Genomic DNA, 14,743 nt, shown 5'->3' on the forward strand with positions numbered 1-14,743 from the left:
TCTTTGTGCGTGTAGAGAACACATAGCACTAAAAAGGTTGTTTTTTTAATAAAAAGAACAAAAACCCCCTTCACATTTAGTGGAAAGATGATGAATTTCCCACAAAGGTTGGAAATTTGGTCCGAATTTGAACAAATTTGAACTGGGTTTGGAGTATCTTGTGATGGGAATGAAGGGTTGGTGTTGAATATAAAGTTATGAACACAAATGGAACAGTGCAGGATGAATGAGAGTATGGATCTATGGATGGATGAGAGTAAAGGGAAATGAGGAGGAGGAGGATTAGAATAAAATAATAAGTGGGACAAAAACCCAAATTCTTCTTAGTTTGGGGGGTGGGTGCTGCCTATTTTTAGTCCACTCGTTATAAAAAACTCGATTTGGACAGTCACCACATGTGTAGTTTGGTTTCAAGATCATTCTAGCACAAAACTTATAAAATTAAAATAAAATCCCTTTATTATATATCCAATTAAAGAGAGACGAGCATTGGCCCCCATTGCATACTTTGTATAAAGTATACGGAAGCACGTGACGTGAAAGAGAGAGGAATGAGGGTCGGTTTTATTAAAAGAAATATTCTTAAGCATGCTTATGTAATGGGAAGGAGATTGGTTTTCAGGGTTGTAAGAGCAATATATTATGGTTTTGAACGACTGTCTATGTACCAACGATCAAAGTTTCTTAGTCATGTTATTGTAGGAGTTCTAAATTAAATTAAAGGGAGAATGAAAGCATGAACATATGGTTTGAAGAGAAACCGTAACTCCAAATGACAGTAAGCCACTGTAAGTATGGTTTAAGGATGATACGATGTAGGCAGATTATACATTTATCTAGAGAATCGAGAGGTTGCTATCCCAACTCCAAATTATACCTACAAAAATGTTGTTAAATTCACTATTATTGTTATTATTATTATTGAAAATTTTGAAAAGTAGAAAAGGACTAAGAAAAATACAATTAGGGGACAGAAAATATAAAATACAGGAAAGCATAAAATGATAGTTTATACTTTCTACGTAGAACAAGAACTTTGTTGAATTTATTACTATTTTGATTATTATTTGTTTTTTGGAAACTTTAAAAAGTAGAAAAGGACTGGGAAAATACAAACAGGGGACAAAGAAAAATACAAATAGGCAAAAGCCGACCTGTTTAAACGGGTATCAACCATTCAATAGAAGCTACCAAAAGATGTACATCACCAAAAGAGGAGAAGAAAATAACATTCGCTATAAAAATTAGGCCATGGCAAAAGCAAGTAGATTAGAAAGATGAAAAATGTAAAACACTTTTCAACATTTAACTCGAACATTGAAAATACGGATAAAATGGTGTCATTAGACTATTGGAGCTTAATTTTGGCTTTTGATACTTATTCTCAAATTTTATGATTTTGATTGATTCTTCGTGTAAAATTATATAAAACGTGTCAATCGTAGGTTTTATTATTCACTCGTTTATTTACTCATAAAATTTTTGGGACTAGGGTTTATTTAGTTTTTTGGCTTTTATTAATTCATGCATGAATCATGGTCTTTATTTAGTTTTCGGATTTTATTAATTCACGCGTGAATCATAGTCTTTGAATTTGTAAAGAGTAGATTTTGTGATTTTTTAGTATGTTTCGGCGTCTATAAGTAAAATCGGGAGGTTAAATGTACTTGATCCGGTTAGTATCCTGCTATACTGTTTTATTGGTTAATAAAAACTTTTTATTGATCGTTAAAAAAGATAGTCATATAGTTTTCGTCTTAGACCATTCAATTCTAATTTCCCAAATTTTAACAATATAAAAGGACCTAATGTAAATCATAAGCATATACAGATTTTTATTTTTTATTTTTTTTTTTCAATCAACTTGCTTTTATACGTCCACTCAACGGCATAGCCACCACAAGATTTGCATAGTGTATCCTTGTTTCTCTTTCTCACGGGTTCTTATGGTACTTAAGTTTATTTTCCTTTCGTGTGAAAATTGCTTTGCTTGTTAGTTGTTTTCATGGGATTTGGACAACGTTTGTCAACTTCATGCTTTAAACACTAATTTTATTTTGTTTCGATTTCCTTTGTTAAGGGGTTAGTTGCAAAAACACGTGTAAGGTGTTGGCAAATTTGGAGGTGTTTGAACACAAACCATGTTTAAATGTTTGTGGAGTGAAATAGTATAGGCAGGCCAAAACTAAAGTTCTAGACATTGAACCTATCACAGAACATGATTAATGACATGAATTCGTAAAGACGTAAGATTAAGGCTATGAGCTTTTTGACAGAGAGTACATTTTTGTTTAACGTTGTCTTAATGGCTTAGTGTTTCTTATACTCTTGGTTACCTTTGCATGTGACCTTCCTGTTTTTGTCCCTATACGATGTTATATTTGTTCCCAGTATAAATCTTCATTATTTTTTTTGTTCTTGATAGCTAACGGACATGATATTATACTTTTACTAATTTCGTTATATGCGGTTTAGATTTCAAGAGTAGCACTCTATGGGTCTAATATACTTTTCATGTCAAGATATAGTTCTAGTCTTCTAGAGTCGGGTCATCTTATCATAGAAGTATCATCTCTATTCTCTTGGTAGACACATGGTTTAACTATGTACAATCCTCACCAGAACTTACTAATAATTACCTATATGTGATTTTCATTGAATATGATTGATTGATGCATTTTATTTAAAGAAAATTTAAGCGTGCTTTGTTTTTAAATTATTTTTCTCTTCACAAGTGTTTTAAGTTATGTGATTTATCATTCGTATTATTTTTAAAATAAAATATTTGTTAATATTATAAGATTGCTATTATTTTTCATAATATATTAATATATTTTGTAACTAATGTAATACTTGGTTTTTTAGAGTGTCTACGGCCTATATGAATAAACGAATTTAAATGATTAAATGCCAAAGAGATTGATTGTTCTTTAGGGTTGTTGTAGTCGATTGACGAAGTCATGCAAGACAATTGACATCAAGGAAGGAAAGGGTGCTATGTAGAACAGGGCGAGTTTATAATCCATCATTAAATGGTTTTTATCAGGGTCCACTCTTAAGGAGGGCAAAGTGGTCAACGGATCCGGCCCGATCGATACCCTATTAAGTCCGATTTTTAAAAAAATATGTATATATATTTTTATGAAAAACAATATAAAATTTTTAAAACACTAGTTTTTATCAGGGGCGTACTCATGACGTATTTCTATCCATATACCTAGTTTAACTAGTATTATTGTTTTTAATTTATTGTTATTTAGTTAGTCCGGGCTTTTTTTTTATTAAACTAGTGTTAAAAGCAAAACATATAAAATTTAAAGAAAATAATTATTAGCAATTGATTATGAACTTGGTTAGTTTTTTTTTTTTTTTTGAACAATGTTTGGAGCCATCCTTAATACCTGGGTACGCCTTTCTGAGAGGAGATGTCAACCGCCCATACTTATTTTGACGCTCTAGGTCTGACCCGTCCAACAACACCATCAAGAAGGAAACTCACCTCCGTTACTAAAGCTTGATGGGCTAGTCAGTTATTATCCCACTTCCTACATGGCAGTGACTTAACAACACTTTTAGTTAACCAACCCTATTCCATAAGTGTGATGGGTGGTAGCGAGTACCATGCTTCGAGTAGTTCGGGTACCACAGCAACACTGACCCCCCCTTCCCCCGGCCACACACACACACAATTATACTTTCTCGGTTAGCAAATGCGGGTGATACAACTTGAAGATTTGTGTATGCTGGTGGAATATTACGTGATTGATTTGAAGATTTGGATATACTCGATATAGATGGAACATTGCTCCAGTCTTCCACCAATTTAGTTTATTGGGTAGCTTAAGGTAATTTTAAGTTGTCATCGTATGAATAATTGGAAGAACTGGTTAATAATTTTTTCAGATTGTGCCCCCACCGCCCTAACACTCGGTCTTAACTCTTTAAGATGTCGATTTCAGTACCATTTTAGTATTTTTCTATAACTAACCTACATTAACTAAAAACCAAAAATTCAATAATAAAATGACAAATTTATTTTGTTGTAATACATGTGACTTTATGTATTATTTAATGTGGCAGTAGTCCAATTGAAAATGTAAACACAATCTGGGTATATGGACACGTTGGTAGGACTACCAATGAGAGGAAGATAACATTATCAAAGGCACATCCCATATTATGCTGACGTTGCAAATAACGACACGTGTCGATTTACTAATGGTTTTGATAAAGTACAAAAAGCAAAACCCGCTGAAAGAAGAAGGTCAAAGTTATTTGTCGAAAAAGCGCAAAGGACGGTGCTTTTTGGGCATATAATTGTTAATTAATTAATTATCGGTTTATAGTAATAATTAAAAAAGAGAAAATTCTGAAAATGATTTAGAAGAAGAGAGATGTTCCTATGATAGTATTTGAAAATGCCATATTTCATAAATAGTCCAAAGAAATCAATCGGAGTCGATAGATTTGAAAAAAATCCGATGGTTTTCGCCATCCAATATGAAGCTGCCAAGTGTCCCACTACTCACCTACCCCCGATGGTTTTCTAATGAAATCAGACTGGACCGATAATTTTGGAATGAAAATCATCTCATATGAAAACCATCTTCAAAAATCATGAAAATCAGTGTTTTTTTTAAATTCATCTGAGCTGATGAATTTCAAGTGAATTTTGTCATTGAGGATAATTTTCAAAAAAACATGCACCACCACCACCACCATCATGATCTCCACTTTCCGGCCACCACCCCACCCACCGCCGCCACCACCACCACTCCCACTTTTCCGGCAAACATCACCTCCATTACTGTCCATCATCATCACACCTTTTCGACCACCACCCCACCTACCACCACCTTTCCGGCCACCACCCTGCCCACCACCACCAAAATCTCAACACCACCAAATAGCAGTAGATCACAGATACTTTCAGAAAGAGAAACAAAACACTCAATATTGTTAGATTTTCACTTTGATTTCTTGATCATGAAAGGAGCGAATGATGACACCATGGTCACATTTAACGCCGCCGCGTTGGCGATCCAGACGGCGGAGAACAGAGCAACTCACTCTTCTCCAGTTCAGGTAAAAGAAATTCAATCTTTATTATTCAATTTTGATCTTTTGAATAAACTGTTGATGGGTTTTGTTTGTTGATCAAAATCTTTGATGGGTTTATTGGTCAAAATCTTTGGTGGCTGGAAAGGTGGTGATGGTGGGTGGGGTGGTGGCCGGAAAGGTGTGATGATAATGGGCGGGTAATGGAGGTGATGTTTACCGAAAAAATGGGAGTGGTGGTGGCAGAGGTGGGTGGGGTGGTGGCCGGAAAGTGGAGATCATGATGGTGGTGGTGGTGCATGTTTTTTTGAAAATTATCTTCGAAAACGAAATTCATTTGAATTTCATCGGCTCAGATGAATTTCAAAAACACACGGATTTTCATGATTTTTGGAGATGATTTTCATGGGAGATGATTTTCATTCCAAGATTATCGGTCTAGACGGATTTCATTGGAAACCATCGGGGGTAGGTGGGTAGTGGGACACTTGGTAGCTTCGTATTGGGCAGCGAAAACCATTGGATTTTTTTCAAACCTATTGGCTCCGATTGATTTCTAAGGACTATTTTTGGAATATGGCATTTTAAAGGCTATTTTCAGAATCTCTCTTTTCATTTGGACTATTTTCAGAATTTTCCCTTAAAAAAAATAAATACACGGACGACGGATCAAAACAAATATTTTAAAATATTGTAAGAGACAGTTGATGAGATTTTATTATGTAAAACACTTATGTGTTTTGAAGACAAATAAAAAACTAATTCTACAAGACAAATGCATGTGTAAAAATATAATAAGACTTCACATTTATTTCGCTTTGTTAGCCTTTTAACAATCATTAAAAGACTACATCTTAATGAGTCATAGCCTCTTAATGGTTAAAAGACAACCTTAATACTGCATTCTCGGGTTTAAAATATAAGGAAAAGAAATGATAAGATTGGATAAGGGAAGAAAAGAAATTATATAATTAAAAGACATTCTCGAGCTAAAATAAAATAAAAGAAAAGAAAGTGTTAATTACATTATTGAGTTAGATAGGAAGGAAAAGATAGGAAAAAAATTGTAACTTCACAATTAGGTCCTCATTTTTGAGTTAGATAGGAAGGAAAAGATGGGTAAATTAGTAATATATAAACTTTCCTTCACAATCCGGCCATATTTGGCAGGAAAGTTTTGGAGGAAAAAAGGACTAATTTTTCTTTCCATTCCCTTTCTTTTAACAAAAACATTCAAGACTGAAACAAGAAAAATTTTCCTATCTTTTCTTTTCCAAACCCTTAAATAAAAAACTCAAGACTGTAGTGTAAGTTTGAATAGTTAAGAGGCCACCTCTTAATGGTTACATCTTAACCATTCAGACTTAAGGCTACCTCTTAACCATTAAGAGGTTATGAACCACTAAGAGATAGCCTTTTAATTACTGTTAAGAGGCTACCAAACAGCCTCTTACTTGAAGTCAAGGACTTCCCATTTTGTTGCCTCTCCAAGTATAAACAAATTTGAGAGGTGCTGTTTGTTTTTTAATAGGTAAAATGCCTGCAGTCTACGGACCATATCTGCAGGCATCTGCAGTAGAAGAGGTGGACCAAACCTCTGCAGTTTGTAACAAGAAGACTATTTGTTTTTTAACGTTTACAGACTGCTATAATAAACAAATAATTAAATAAACCGATTTTTTTAAACTTTATTCAACAACAAACTAGTAATAATTGTACAATTTTAACAATGATCAAACAACAAAACATTCATAAACCTTCTACAAACTTTAATCAACAACAAACTAGTAATAATTGTACAATTTTAACAAAAATTCAAACAACACATTCATAAATCTAAATATTCTACAAACTTTATTCAACAACAAACTATTAATAATAGAACAATTACAATAATGGTGAATAGACTATCAAATCTTGAAAAAATAAGCATGCCAAGATAGATGGTGGTGGAGGTGGCAGCTAGGGCTGGAGGTGGCAGAGCAGCGTGCGGCGGCGGTGATGTGGGGAGAAAGGAAGGTAACGACGGTCGGCTGGGGTAGGTGGAGGAGCAGTTGCGGTCGGCTGGATTAGGTGGAGGAGCAGCGGCGACGGTCGGCTAGGGAGGAGCAGTGGCGATGGCTATTGCGTCACCGGAGGTGGAGGTTGCGGTGGTGGAGGTCGCCGGTGGTGGAGGTCGCGGTGGTGCGATGCGGCAGTGGAGGTCGCGGTGGTGAAGGGGAGGAGAAGGTAGAATGAAAAAGGGGCTAGGGTTTGGAACAAGATAGAAGATGAAGAAGATCTGAAAAGAGGAAGGTCCATGTCTTCTAGTATAAGAGGGCGCAAAGACGTTTTTTAATGAAATGTCTTCAGAAAAACAAATAATCTGCAAGCCCAAAGGTCTGCAGGTGGTCTGCGTGGCGCAGACATAAGAGGCCAGGAAGATCTTCAGACAAGAAACAAACACCACCTTATGGTGTTTACAAGACTCTTCTAGCGAACTCTTTATCTTTTTTTAACATGTGTTTATGGAAAATCAACACTTTTAGTTACTTCTTTTTACTAATCAAAGTGCGCCAGATGAGGCTGATGTGTGGGTGAAATAATGTGTGTTAAGTAAGTTATATCGTGTATTTTATGTGTTTATATGTCTTGGACACGATTACTTTGAGTGGTTTTACGTTTACAGGTGAGCGGAGCTTAAAGGAGCTAAATTGGCGCATATGAGATGGAGTGGAAATATAGATTTTATTGCATGGAATGATAGAGAATTTGAAGACGAAGACGCGACCGAAAACGGTGCGTAAAACGGAGCTATAACGAAGAAGTTATGGGCAAAACAGTGCAAGGGGGCTGCCACTGTAAAGCAGTGGCTGATGACCGTAGGCTACGGTCCCACCGTAGCTTACGGTTGGGAGACCGTAGGCTACGGTCTTCTGGGCGGAAAAACGCAATTTTTAGGTTTTATCTTCCATATTTAAGCCCGGTTCAACCCTATGCCGCCTATGCTTCATACCCTAGCCCCCTTGGACGATTTTGGGGCCATTCTCCACTATTCTAACACCTCTCAATCACCATAATCATCCATGGTTTCATCCTTCCAATCCATAATCGAGCTAATCATGATGAAGAGGCAAGGCTAAACCACTCGTGACCACTTCAGGTGTAGGGTTTGCATATGAACTGATTATTTTTATGAACATTACATGTATTGGGATTTAGTTTTGATTAATCTTTCGGTTGTTTGAATCTGTATGTTTATTGGAACTGATTAAACAGTTGTGTTTTTGGGACTTTCGTTTATCATCAATTATCTGGTTTGTGTTCATCAACATTTAGGATTAATTTCTTATCGTCATTGAACCATTTACCATTAATCAATGATAGATGCTTAGTTTTGTATTAATGAACTGGTAATTAGATAGACCGTGTTCAGTTGTGTCAATTCTTCGGATTAAGTTATATGAATCATCATAACCAAACTATTGTGTCTAGTAATCATTTATCTATTCTAATAAACGAATCATGTCTACGTGATTTCCCAATTGTTATAATTTATCGTCAATCAGTTCATTGCATTACCTGAACCTGAAGTGTGTCACTGTTTCTCTAACTGTTTTACAAACAAATCCATATTTAAACCGCTTGACATCGGTTGTCCACCATAGTATAATCAATTACAAAGACTTAAACTTCATTAGCACTTTCCACTGATTCCCTGTAGATTCGACACCTTACTTGCCCTAGCTAGTAAAGGTAATTTTTATAAATGTTTTTGATTGACCTTTGGACATCGATCAAAATGGCGCCATTGCCGGGGAATTAACATGCAAAGTGCTAGTTTAGTTTATTAATTTAGTTTTTTTTTATTTACATTTATTCGTTTGATTTTACGCGAGGTATTTGTGTGTCTCATGTGTGCAGGTAAATCAAGATGACGTGGAGTTAGGTTTATGACCCAGTTGAAGGATATAAGGCCTTGGAGGACGACGATTCATACCCTCCATTTTCATATCATGAACCACCTTCAGCAAACTATGAGTTAGATAATTATAACCAAAGGAATCTCAACCAGCAGGGTCGCAACTGGCAGTACCAGAATTATTTACCACCTCCACCGAATTATCAGGAATATTATTAGTTAGATGAGTATGATAGTGATGGGCCCGAGACACCAACGTTTGTAAGTTATCAAGAGGAGGAGTATGACTACTATTTTGATGAGCACCTTCAGCCAACTTACGAATAAATTCCTCAATATAATAATCAAGATTCTGAGGTGTTGACACTACTGAGGGACCTCAATCGGAGGATGGAAGTTCACGAAAAGGCTAATGCTGCTCAAGATGAATTGATGAGCCAAATAATTGATGACTTGGCCCAAATTAAACGAGACAGTGAAATGGCGGCTGATGATAAAGAAGATGACTTAGAAGAAGAGGCTCTTGATCTTTCAGAGAATGAATTTGAGGAGGAGGCTGTTGAGAATAATACCACACCAACTTCGTCAATTATTAATGAGCCAATGAATATTGTGGTTATGGTTGCTGATGAGGATGCTGAGGGAGAGGATCCAGAATGGTTGAAGTATATAATTGAAAGTGTGGACCCAACTGAAGATAAAACACCTAGTTCCAGGTTATCGTAACCATCCCTCATTACATATTACACAAATTCACAAAGTTGGGGATGATGGTTTAGAATCGAGGAAGAAAAAGGTAAAGGTGAAGGATAGTGGGCAGAATAGCAAGAAGTGGGCATATATTGGTTCTACAGACGTTTCAACTATAAAGAAGAAGGTGTGGACACACCACCTTAACTACCGAGCTTACACGGGAAACTCAGTTGGAAAATTCTCGGTTCGGCCCCGATCAATGTTTGAGGTTTTGAAGATAAGAAAGAGTGTGTGGGCTCGACGTGTTAGCTACCGAGTATATGTTGTAAATTCTGAAGGTAAAAATGCGTTCGCACCGGCTCGTTTTGGTTTATCGGACATGTTGAACATGAAGGAGGAAGCAAAGCAGAGGCGTGCTAATTACCGAGCTTACTTGGGAAATTCGGTAGGTATATGTTCCATCAAACCACCGTAATCGCTAAATCAAGTAACGGTCCGGCTGAAGACCTTAACAAAAACTTAGCGTTGACCGGGAGGCAACCCGACCTTTTATTTTGTTTTGTTTTTCTTTATTTTATTTTTCTTTTTGCGTGTTACTTTTTACTTGTGTTTTGCAGTCATAATAAACCCTAAGTGTGGGGAAGTTCATGGTGGTCTAGTCAAGATTCGGTGGAGCATATAGTGTAACATCAAAGTTCAAGGAGTTCGGGTCAAGTTTGCAACAGTACTTATCAGCAGGACCCGTTTGACAAGAGAGATTCAAATCAGGTTCATGTGTCTCTTTCCTTTACTTTGGTTGTTTAAATGTTTAAGTTCCCATGTGTCACACTCGAATTTTAAATGAATAATTACATTGGGGACAATGTAATGTTTAAGTGTGGGGATGCGGGTAATGCTAAGAATGTCCCGAAAATTTTATACTTATACATAATGAAAAATGATAGAAAAACTGGAGCTGTTAAAAAATTATAATAATAATAATAAATAATAAAAAATTAAAAAAAAATAATAAATAAATATATAAATAAATAAAAACTAATAAAAATAATAGTAATAATAATAATAAAGGAACAGTAACACACTTAATTTGGGATGTGCCGGTAGGCTCAACCTTTAAGACTGAAAGGACGGTTTGGTTGTTGACTTAATTGAACTTTTAATTGCTTGATTTTAGTAGGAAACATCTTCGGGTTTTGTTTGTTTAGCTAAGCCTGTGTAAGGATTGGGATGAAAGGTCGGGCCATACTCAAGTCTTTTGTTAGATTTGATCACCAAATGAAAATTTTAAAATATGAATAGACTATTAAACGATGCTTGGATAGGCTTAACGTTAAAGTATGCTAGATGGCTTGTGATATAAACATAACGAAAATGCTTCTAGTTTAAGTGGTTAACGCTTCATAGGTGTATGGTTTTATAATCTTAAATCCTGTATTGATGGGATGCTCTAGGGTTCGGAGACTATGGGTATTTATGCGGTATATCATCTAGGTATTTATATCTCCTAAGTGGATTTATGAATATTAAAAGAGCTCAAAGAGCAAACCCGCAGTTTATCTGCCAAATATAAGTCATTAAACATGATCATCACGTGCTTTTAAAGTGCAATTACACTACTGACTTGATCATCCACGCTGTTAGTCATATGGGGTCCCCGTGCTCGCGTCTCATTACCATTAAGAAACGGACCACACGGGACACGTCATATGTAAGCCCTACAGATGAATTCGTGCATACTCACCCATGGAGATGGACTTTGAGGTGTTGCTTGATAACGGGGGTATACCATGTAGTGGGGACTATTTGTTAGTTAGTTACATAATTGTACCTTAATCGTATCTAATGGCCATTTTGGTAGACTTTGATGCTTAAGTTTAGGTTTTGGTTCGATAAAATATCCATGATTGTTTTAGCTATTACATATGGGCTTAAAATGGTACACATGGTTGTGCATAGTTCTGATCATCTAGCTCTAAGGTTTAAGTCAATTTGGGGTGGTCTGGCTGGGTAAAACCATAATAAAACAGTGCAAGGCAGCTTCAGGGCCTTGATATGTGGGTTTCATTTAATCATATAAACTAATGAAATTGTCACACCTTATTTGTCTCGGTAAGTATTAGGGCATGGGTTTAAATGGATAGCAATACCGGCAATCGCGGTTTTTGTGTTATCTGTTAATAACAAAAATAAATTGAGTATTTAGTAAAAACAGTTTTCGGTTCTAATTTCATTGTACATCTTTTTCGGGACGAAAAAGGATAATTGTGGGAATGTGATGTATGGGTGAAATAATATGTGTTAAGTAAGTTATATCGTGTATTTTATGTGTTTATATGTCTTGGACACGATTACTTTGAGTGGTTTTATGTTTACAGGTGAGCGGAGCTTAAAGGAGCTAAATTGGCGCATATGAGATGGAGTGGAAATATAGATTTTATTGCATGGAATGATAGAGAATTTGAAGACGAAGACGTGACCGAAAACGGTGCGTAAAACGGAGCTATAACGAAGAAGTTATGGGCAAAACAGTGCAAGGGGGCTGCCACCGTAAAGCAGTGGCTGATGACCGTAGGCTACGGTCCCACCGTAGCTTACGGTTGGGAGACCGTAGGCTACGGTCTTCTGGGCGGAAAAACGCAATTTTTAGGTTTTATCTTCCATATTTAAGCCCGGTTCAACCCTATGCCGCCTATGCTTCATACCCTAGCCCCCTTGGACGATTTTGGGGCCATTCTCCACTATTCGAACACCTCTCAATCACCATAATCATCCATGGTTTCATCCTTCCAATCCATAATCGAGCTAATCATGATGAAGAGGCAAGGCTAAACCACTCGTGACCACTTCAGGTGTAGGGTTTGCATATGAACTGATTATTTTTATGAACATTACATGTATTGGGATTTAGTTTTGATTAATCTTTCGGTTGTTTGAATCTGTATGTTTATTGGAACTGATTAAACAGTTGTGTTTTTGGGACTTTCGTTTATCATCAATTATCTGGTTTGTGTTCATCAACATTTAGGATTAAGTTCTTATCGTCATTGAACCATTTATCATTAATCAATGATAGATGCTTAGTTTTGTATTAATGAACTGGTAATTAGATAGACCGTGTTCAGTTGTGTCAATTCTTCGGATTAAGTTATGTGAATCATCATAACCAAACTATTGTGTCTAGTAATCATTTATCTATTCTAATAAACGAATCATGTCTATGTGATTTCCCAATTGTTATAATTTATCGTCAATCAGTTCATTGCATTACCTGAACCTGAAGTGTGTCACTGTTTCTCTAACTGTTTTACAAACAAATCAATATTTAAACCGCTTGACATCGGTTGTCCACCATAGTATAATCAATTACAAAGACTTAAACTTCATTAGCACTTTCCACTAATTCCTTGTGGATTCGACATCTTACTTGCCCTAGCTAGTAAAAGGTAATTTTTATAAATGTTTTTGATTGACCTTTCGACATCGATCAGAGGCAATTGCTTTCATTGTGCGACTATATTGTGGAAGTTTTTTAGTTATTTCTAAGATCTAGGTGGATTAGAGGCTTTTTATGATAAGAGAGTGTGAGGTTCCGTCATTTTTATAAATATAATTTCCTAACAATTACAAAAGGGAAAATTCTAAAAATAGTCTTTTTAGAGAGAGAGAGAGTCCCCAAAATAACCTTTTTTTTTCATTTTCAATTTAATTTAACACATTATTTAAGTGAGATACCGAAGTTCTCACTTTGTAGAGAGAAGCTATCTCTTAAGTTTGTTGTTCGGGTGATGTGGAGCATGAATATATTGAGAGAAAAGGAGAAACTTTCTCATTTGAACCATGTGAAATTGGTAAATCACAAATGAAATAAAAGAAGAGGAGAAATGAGCGAAAAAGAAAACAGAGTCACTATGTCTGGAGCATGCACCTTGCATGGGGATGATTAAATCCTGTATATATAATTAAATAATAATTAAGTTTTTTTTATATATGTGAAAAGAGAAACAAAATTTTTGGGAGTTGTGCGGTAGCACACACGATACATCCTCATGGTCGACCCTAGGCCCTTACAGGTGAAATCCCTCTACAAGGTCTTGGAAAGTCGGGTATTTTTAGAGAGAATGTGAGAGTGAGAAATGTAAAAAGAAGAAGAGAGAGAAGGAAAGATGGAGCGAATAGTTGCTGCAGGTAGACAATGGACGATTGGGTGCTCTTTGAACCTTTGGAATGTGTATGGTCTTAGCATAATGCCATAAAGTTAGAAAGACAAATTAAAGGACACGAAGCAATAAACAAGAATTCATGTAGAATTTTGTAACCAGATTTAGTTAAGTTGCTTAAAAGTGTCGACATGTAAAGTATAAATGCTTATAATCTGTTGTCAAAAAAGATATCCTTGGATATGTCTCAATCACAAGTACAATATAACATTTTAATGTGTCAAATGATGTTAAAATCATGATTTCCCCTGTTATATAATGTTAAATTTGCAGTAAAATACGTAAAGCTATTTATAGATTCTTTAATAAAAACACCTGACAGTTTTATAATTTTATAATTAAGTCTGTATTTTTAATTTTTAATAACTTTTATTTTGATGTGTTCATTGTGTCTTGTTACTTCTTAACATTGTTTAATAAATCATACCAGCTAATGGGTTAAACATGTAGTGTTATTTTATTATTAAATTAACCGCTTATATCTAATCATCAAGAGTAGTGGTGTCATTTGTGTCACTAATCTGGTTAGCTTTGATTGTGTTGAAAGTGACGCACTCGGGTTTACTATTTTTGCTAAACATTTCATGTTCGGTCTTATGATATACCTAACTTTTGCAAAGAGAACACGTTATAAGATAGATGTAAGATTGAGATGCAACACCTGTTAATGGATGGGGCTTACATGTTTGCAATAGTGCCAACAAGGAAACTCACCCCCACCAAAAAAATAAGCCACATACGTCACACTAATCCAACTTTTACACCTTAAAACCAATTCAATTGAGATGGAAATTGTGTGTTCGTCTTTTAGAGGACCACGGTATCACCTAAGAAAATGCAAAATCACGGTATCACCTAACGTTTTAACGGATAC

Source organism: Bidens hawaiensis, unplaced genomic scaffold (genome assembly GCF_021521415.1).
Source record: "Bidens hawaiensis isolate Kalapana, Puna unplaced genomic scaffold, B.hawaiensis_p1.1 tig00061225_1, whole genome shotgun sequence".
Taxonomy (NCBI): Eukaryota; Viridiplantae; Streptophyta; class Magnoliopsida; order Asterales; family Asteraceae; genus Bidens; species Bidens hawaiensis.